Source organism: Arachis stenosperma, chromosome 7 (genome assembly GCF_014773155.1).
Source record: "Arachis stenosperma cultivar V10309 chromosome 7, arast.V10309.gnm1.PFL2, whole genome shotgun sequence".
Lineage (NCBI taxonomy): Eukaryota > Viridiplantae > Streptophyta > Magnoliopsida > Fabales > Fabaceae > Arachis > Arachis stenosperma.
This window is the reverse complement of record NC_080383.1, coordinates 26,787,914-26,795,829: the sequence shown is the minus strand read 5'-3', so window position 1 is coordinate 26,795,829 and position 7,916 is coordinate 26,787,914. Positions and strand designations below refer to the sequence as shown.

Below are 7,916 nucleotides of genomic sequence, written 5' to 3'. Positions count from 1 at the left end.
CACTTGATTTCTTTCCCACTCTTATTTTCGAAAATTAATTAGTGTTTTTCAAAATGTTTTCAAATTCTTTAACTTAATTTTCGAAAAAGCTCCTCCTCTCTTCTCACATCCATCTATTTATGGAGTACCACTCCTTCTCAATGCACAATTCGAACTCTATCTGATTAAGTTCGAATTCTTCTACCTCTTTCTTCTATTTTTCTGTTCTTCTGACACCTCAAGGAATCTCTATACTGTGACATAGAGGATTCCATATTTTCTTGTTCTCTTCTCTTTCATATGAGCAGGAGCAGAGACAAAGGCATTCTTGTTGAAGCTGACCCTGAACCTGAAAGGACCTTGAAGCGAAAGCTAAGAGAAGCTAAGGCACAACTCTCTGTAGAGGACCTAACAGAAACCTTCAAAGAAGAAGACATGGCAGCCGAAAACAACAACAATGCCAACAATGCAAGGAAGGTGCTGGGTGACTTTACTGCACCTACTCCCAACTTTTATGGGAGAAGCATCTCTATCTCTGCCATTGGAGCAAACAACTTTGAGCTTAAGCCTCAATTAGTTTCTCTAATGCAACAGAATTGCAAGTTCCATGGACTTCCATTGGAAGATCCTCATCAGTTTTTGGCTGAGTTCTTGCAAATCTGTGACACTGTCAAGACTAATGGGGTTGACCCTGAGGTCTACAGACTTATGCTATTCCCTTTTGCTGTAAGAGACAGAGCTAGGACATGGTTGGACTCACAACCTAAAGAAAGCCTGGACTCATGGGAAAAGCTAGTCAATGCCTTCTTGGCAAAGTTCTTTCCACCTCAAAAATTGAGTAAGCTTAGAGTGGAAGTCCAAACCTTCAGACAGAAGGATGGAGAATCCCTCTATGAAGCTTGGGAAAGATACAAACAATTGATCAGAAAATGTCTTTCTGACATGCTTTCTGAATGGAGCATCATAGGTATTTTCTATGATGGTCTCTCTGAACTATCCAAGATGTCTTTGGATAGCTCTGCTGGAGGATCTCTGATGAGCGGATAATTTGTATGCTTTTTGGCATTGTTTTTAGTATGTTTTTAGTATAATCTAGTTAGTTTTTAGTATATTTTTATTAGTTTTTAGTTAAAATTCACTTTTCTGGACTTTACTATGAGTTTGTGTGTTTTTCTGTGATTTCAGGTATTTTCTGGCTGAAATTGAGGGACTTGAGCAAAAATCTGATCCAGAGACTCAAAAGGACTGCAGATGCTGTTGGATTCTGACCTCCCTGCACTCGAAGTGGATTTTCTGGAGCTACAAAAGCCCAATTGGCACGCTCTCAACGGCGTTGGAAAGTAGACATCCTGGGCTTTCCAGCAATATATAATAGTCCATACTTTGCCCAAGATTTGATGGCCCAAACCGGCGTTCAAAGTCACCTCAAGAAATTCCAGCGTTAAACGCCGGAACTGGCACCCAATTGGGAGTTAAACGCCCAAACTGGCACTAAAGCTGGCGTTTAACTCCAAGGAGAGTCTCTACACGAAATTTCTTCACTGCTCAGCCCAAGCACACACCAAGTGGGCCCGGAAGTGGATTTTTATGTCATTTACTCATTTCTGTACACCCTAGGCTACTAGTTTTCTATAAGTAGGACCTTTTACTATTGTATTAGAGAGCTTTTTGATCATGTTTTATGATTGAACTCAATTTGGGGAGGCTGGCCATTCGGCCATGCCTAGACCTTGTTCTTATGTATTTTCAACGGTGGAGTTTCTACACACCATAGATTAAGGTGTGGAGCTCTGCTGTACCTCGAGTATTAATGCAATTACTATTGTTCTTCCATTCAATTCCGCTTGTTCTTTGTCCAAGATATCACTTGTTCTTCAACTTGATGAAGGTGATGATTGACGCCCATCACCATTCTCACCCATGAACAAGGTGACTGACAACCATTCTTGTTCTACAAGCTTCTGAGGCTTAGTGAATATCTCTTGGATTCTTTAATCGGAGTCTTCATGGTATAGGCAAGAACTGATGGCAGCATTCAAGAGAATCCGGAAGGTCTAACCTTGTCTGTGGTATTCTGAGTAGGATTCAATGATTGAATGACTGTGACGTGCTTCAAACCTGTAACCTACTGGGCGTTAGTGACAGACGCAAAAGAGGGATTCTATTCCGGTAGGGGAGGGAACCAAACCGGTGATTGGCAGCACTGTGACAGAGTGCGTGCATTAGCTTTCACTGCGAGGATGGGAGGTAGCTGCTGACAACAGTGAAACCCTACATGAGCTTGCCATGGAAAGGAGTAGGAAGGATTGGATGAAGGCAGTAGGAAAGCAGAGAGACGGAAGGGAAAGCATCTTCATACGCTTGTCTGAAGCTCTTACACCCATGATATACATAAGTATCACTATCTTTATCTTTTATTTTATCTTCATTCATCATCATATACATCTGAGTTCACCTGACTAAGATTTACAAGATGACCATAGCTTGCTTCAATGCTAACAATCTCCGTGGGATCGACCCTTACTCACGTAAGGTATTACTTGGACGACCCAGTGCACTTGCTGGTTAGTTGTGCGAAGTTGTGTAATGCCATGGAATTGAACCACCAAGTTTTTGGAGTTCATGACCAGGGATTATGAGAGTTGTGAAAAGTATTGTTCACAATTTCGCGCACCAAGTTTTTGGCGCCGTTGCCGGGGATTGTTCAAGTTTTGAGCAAGCTTTTGGTAACAATGCCTGGGATTGTTCTAGTTTGGACAACTGACGGTTCATCTTGTTGCTTAGATTAGGTATTTATTTTTTTCGAAATTCTTGAAGATGAATTCTAGAGTTTCATGATGATTTGTTGAAATCTGGCTGGCTGAGAAGCCATGTCTAATCTGATTGGACCGAGGTTTCAACTTATCACCACAAGAGCTTGTTGATTTTCATCAATTTTGTTTTTGGAGCAGTGATCTGCTAAGACTTGGCTGACCTTTGGTCATGTCTAGTGTTTTGGACCGAAGCTTTCCTTGAAAGCTTGGCTGGCTGTGAAGCCATGTCTAATTCCTGGACCGGAGTCTTAGACTAGGATTGCACTGATTCCTGGAATTCTCATTAAGAATTTTGATATCTTTTTCCACTTAATTTTCGAAAAACAAAAAAAAAATTTACAAAATCATAAAAAACCAAAAATATTTGATGTTTCTCGCTTGAGTCTAGTGTCTCATCTTAAGTTTGGTGTCAAATGCATGTTTTTGTTACATTTTCCGAATCCATGCATATATTTCTTTGTTTTGATCTTTGAATTCTTTTGGCTTGAGTGTTTATGTGTCTCATATAGTGTCAGTAGTATACAAACTGCTAAGTTTGGTGTCTTGCATGCATTGTTATTTGATTCTTGTTGCATTTTGATTATTAAAAATCCAAAAATATTTTTTATTTGTGTCTTTTCAAGTCAATGATACAAAGAATTGAAGATTCAGAACATACTGCAGAGGAATTATACAGAAAAAGCTGAGCATTCAAAAATGCCCAGTGAAGAAGGCAGACTGGCGTTTAAACGCCAGCCAGGGTACCTGGTTGGGCGTTTAACGCCCAAAGAGGTAGCATTTTGGGCGTTAAACGCCAGAATGTATACCATTCTGGGCGTTTAACGCCAGGATGGTGCTAGGGGGAAGATTTTGTTTTCAAATCAATTTTTTTTCAAGTTTTCAAAGTTTTTCAAAATCAAATCTTTTTCAAATCATATCTTTTCAATCAAATGTTTTCAAAATCAATTTCTTTCCTTTTTCAAAGATACTTACTAACAATCAATGATTTGATTGAACATTTTTTGCCTTTTCTGTTAAGGAAGGTTTTATGTTTGAATCATATCTTTTCTTGTTAGGCAAGTCACTAATTTTCAAAATCAAATCTTTCAAAATTATTTTCAAAACATATCTTTTAAAAAATTGTTTTCAAATCATATCTTCTCAATCACATCTCTTTAAAACTAATCATATCTTTTTAACCTCATCTTTTTCAAAATAGTTTTCAATCAAATCTTCTTAACTTCTAATTTCAAAATCTTTTTCAAAAATCACTTGATTTCTTTTTTACTTTGAATTTTCGAAAATTATCAATCAAATTTTCAAAATGTTTTCAAAATCTTTTGATTAAATTTTCGAAAATTCTCTTCCCTCCTCCTCACATCCTTCTATTTATGGAGTACTACTCCTTCTTAATGCACAATTCGAACCTTATCTAATTAAAGTTCGAATTCTTCTTCTCCTTCTTCTTTCTATTTCTCTTTTCCTCTGACACTTCAAGGAATCTCTATACTGTGACATAGAGGATTCCACATTTTCTTGTTCTCTTCTCTTTCTTATGAGCAGGAGCAGAGACAAAGGCATTCTTGTTGAAGCTGACCCTGAACCTGAAAGGACCCTGAAGCGAAAACTAAGAGAAGCCAAGGCACAACTCTCTTTAGAGGACCTGACCGAATTCTTCAAAGAAGAAGAACACATGGCAGCCGAAACAACACAATGCCAACAATGCAAGGAAGGTGCTGGGTGACTTTACTGCACCTACTCCTGATTTCTATGGGAGAAGCATCTCTATCCCTGCCATTGGAGCAAACAACTTTGAGCTAAAGCCTCAATTAGTTTCTCTAATGCAACAGAATTGCAAGTTCCATGGACTTCCAATGGAAGATCCTCATCAGTTTTTAGCTGAGTTCTTGCAAATCTGTGACACAGTCAAGACTAATGGGGTAGACCCTGAGGTCTATAGACTGATGCTATTCCCTTTTGCTGTAAGAGACAGAGCTAGAATATGGTTGGATTCTCAACCTAAAGAAAGCCTGGACTCTTGGGAAAAGCTAGTCAATGCCTTTTTGGCAAAGTTCTTTCCACCACAAAGATGGAGTAAGCTTAGAGTGGAAGTCCAAACCTTCAGACAGAAGGATGGAGAATCCCTCTATGAAGCTTGGGAAAGATACAAACAATTAATCAGAAGATGTCCCTCAGACATGCTTTCTGAATGGAGCATCATAGGTATTTTCTATGATGGTCTCTCTGAACTATCCAAGATGTCTTTGGATAGCTCTGCTGGAGGATCTCTTCATCTGAAGAAGACGCCTACAGAGGCTCAGGAACTAATTGAAATGGTTGCAAATAACCAATTCATGTACACTTCTGAAAGGAATCCTGTGAACAATGGGACTAGTCAGAAGAAAGGAGTTCTTGAGATTGACACTCTGAATGCCATACTGGCTCAGAACAAGATATTGACTCAACAAGTCAATTTGATTTCTCAAAGTCTGTCTGGAATGCAAAATGCACCTGGCAGTACTAAGGAGGCTTCATCTGAGGAAGAAGCTTATGATCCTGAGAACCCTTTAATGGAAGAGGTGAATTACCTAGGAGAACCCTATGGAAACACCTCTAATTCTTCATGGAGAAATCACCCAAATCTCTCATGGAAGAATCAAGAGAGACCTCAACAAGGTTTCACTAACAATAATGGTGGAAGAAACAGGTTTAGCAATGGCAAGCCTTTTCCATCATCTTCTCAGCAACAGACAGAGAGTTCTAAGCAGAGTACTTCTGACTTAGCAACAATGGTCTCTGATCTAATCAAAACCACTCAAAGTTTCATGAATGAAACAAGGTCCTCCATCAGAAATTTGGAAGGACAAGTGGGTCAGCTGAGCAAGAAAATTACTGAACTCCCTCCTAGCTCTCTCCCAAGTAACACAGAAGAAAATCCAAAAGGAGAGTGCAAAGCCATAAACATGGCCGAATATGGAAGGGAAAGAGAGGAGGTGGACGCCACTGAGGAAGACCTCATTGGGCGTGCACCAACCTCCTCTGAGTTCCCCAATGAGGAACCATGGGAATCTAAGGCTCAAAATGAGACCATAGAGATTCCATTGGACTTACTTCTGCCTTTCATGAGCTCTGATGAGTATTCTTCCTCTGAAGAGGATGAATATGTCACTGAAGAGCAAGTTGCTAAATACCTTGGAGCAATCATGAAGCTAAATGACAAGTTATTTGGAAATGAGACTTGGGAGGATGAACCCCCTTTGCTCACCAAGGAACTGGATGACTTGTCTAGGCAGAAACTGCCTCAAAAGAGGCAGGATCCTTGGAAGTTTTCTATACCTTGTACCATAGGCACCATGACCTTCAAGAAGGCATTGTGTGACTTAGGGTCAAGTGTAAACCTCATGCCCCTCTCTGTAATGAGAAATTAGGATCTTTGAGGTGCAAGCTGCAAGAATCTCATTAGAGATGGCAGACAATTCAAGAAAACAAGCTCATGGACTTGTAGAGATGTTTTGGTGAGATTGAGGGACCATTACATCCTACTGATTTCATAGTCCTAGAGACTGGGAAGTGCATGGATGAATCCATCATCCTTGGCAGACCCTTCCTAGCCACAGCAAAGGCTGTGATTGATGTTGATAGAGGAGAGTTGATCATTCAAGTGAATGAAGAATCCTTGGTGTTTAAGCCCAAGGACATCCCTATCACCATGGAGAGGAAGCTTGAAGAGCTTCTCTCAAAACAGAGCCAAGCAGAGCCCCCACAGTCAAACTCTAAGTTTGGTGTTGGGAGGCCACAACCAAACTCTAAGTTTGGTGTTGAACCCCCACATTCAAACTCTAAGTTTGGTGTTGGGAGGTTCCAACACGGTTCTGAGTATTTCAGAGGCTCCATGAGAGTCCTCTGTCAAGCTAATGACATTAAAGAAGCGCTTGTTGGGAGGCAACCCAATGTTTTATAGTTAACTATTTCCTTTTGTTATTTTGTAGGTTGATGATCATAAGAAGTCACAAAAACAATGAAAAAAAGCAAAAACAGAATGAAAAACAGGAAGAAAAACAGCACACCCTGGAGGAGAAGAAGCTGGCGTTTAAACGCCAGTAATACTAGCTGTTGGCGTTAACGCCCCGTCTGGCACCATTCTGGGCGTTTAACGCCAGAAAGGGGCACCAGACTGGCGTTAAACGCCAGTAAAGGGCAACAACCTGGCGTTAAACGCCAGGAATGGGCACCAGCCCGGCGTTTAACGCCAGAAATGGCTCAAAACATGAATTTTGATGCCAATTGGTGCAGGGATGACTTTTCCTTGACACCACAGGATCTGTGGACCCCACATGACCCCCACCCACCCCACCATCACTCTCTCTCTTCTTTCCCCATTCACCAATCACCTCAATACCTCTTCCCCAAAAAAAACCCTTCACCTATCAAATCCCATCTTTCTCTTCACCACTCACATCCATCCTTCATAAATCCCCACCAACCTCACCCTTCAAATTCAAACCACTTTCCCTCCCAAACCCACCCATAATGACCGAACCATTACTCCCCCCTCTTCCTATATATACCCTTCTTCAACCCTTCATTTTCACACAACCTAAACACCCCTTCTTTCCCTTCTTGGCCGAACACACCACCTTCTCCCTCTTCCTCATTTCTTCTTCTTCTACTCTCTTCCTTCTTCTTTTGCCCGAGGACGAGCAAACATTTTAAGTTTGGTGTGGTAAAAGCGTTGCTTTTTTTCGTTTTCCATAACCATTTATGGCATCCAAGGCCGAGAAACCTCTAGAAAGAGGAAAGGGAAGGCAAAAGCTTCCACCTCCGAGTCATGGGAGATGGATAGATTCCTCTCAAGGGTGCATCAAGTCCACTTCTATGAGTTGTGGCCTTGAAGAAGGTGATCCCCGAAGTCCCCTTTTCACTCAAAAAGGGTGAATATCCGGAGATCCGCCATGAGATCCGAAGAAGAGGTTGGGAAGTACTTACCAACCCCATTCAACAAGTCGGAATCTTGATGTTCAAGAGTTCTATGCCAATGCATGGATCACCAAGAACCATGACCAAAGTGTGAAACCCGAATCCAAAGATTATCTCACTATGGTTCGGGGAAATACTTGGATTTCAGTCCGGAAAGTGTGAGGGTGG

General features: G+C 41.0%; 2 non-coding genes across 2 annotated transcripts; both read right to left on the bottom strand.

Annotated features, from left to right (window-relative positions):
• Positions 1 to 819: 819 nt before the first annotated feature.
• On the bottom strand, positions 820 to 927 carry LOC130942526 (small nucleolar RNA R71). Its single transcript, XR_009071093.1, has one exon. It is a non-coding gene; the product is annotated as a small nucleolar RNA R71 (small nucleolar RNA).
• A 3,940-nt stretch (positions 928 to 4,867) lies between these two features.
• Positions 4,868 to 4,975, bottom strand: LOC130942542 (small nucleolar RNA R71). The gene has a single exon (XR_009071110.1). It is a non-coding gene; the product is annotated as a small nucleolar RNA R71 (small nucleolar RNA).
• Between the last annotated feature and the right edge of the window lie 2,941 nt (positions 4,976 to 7,916).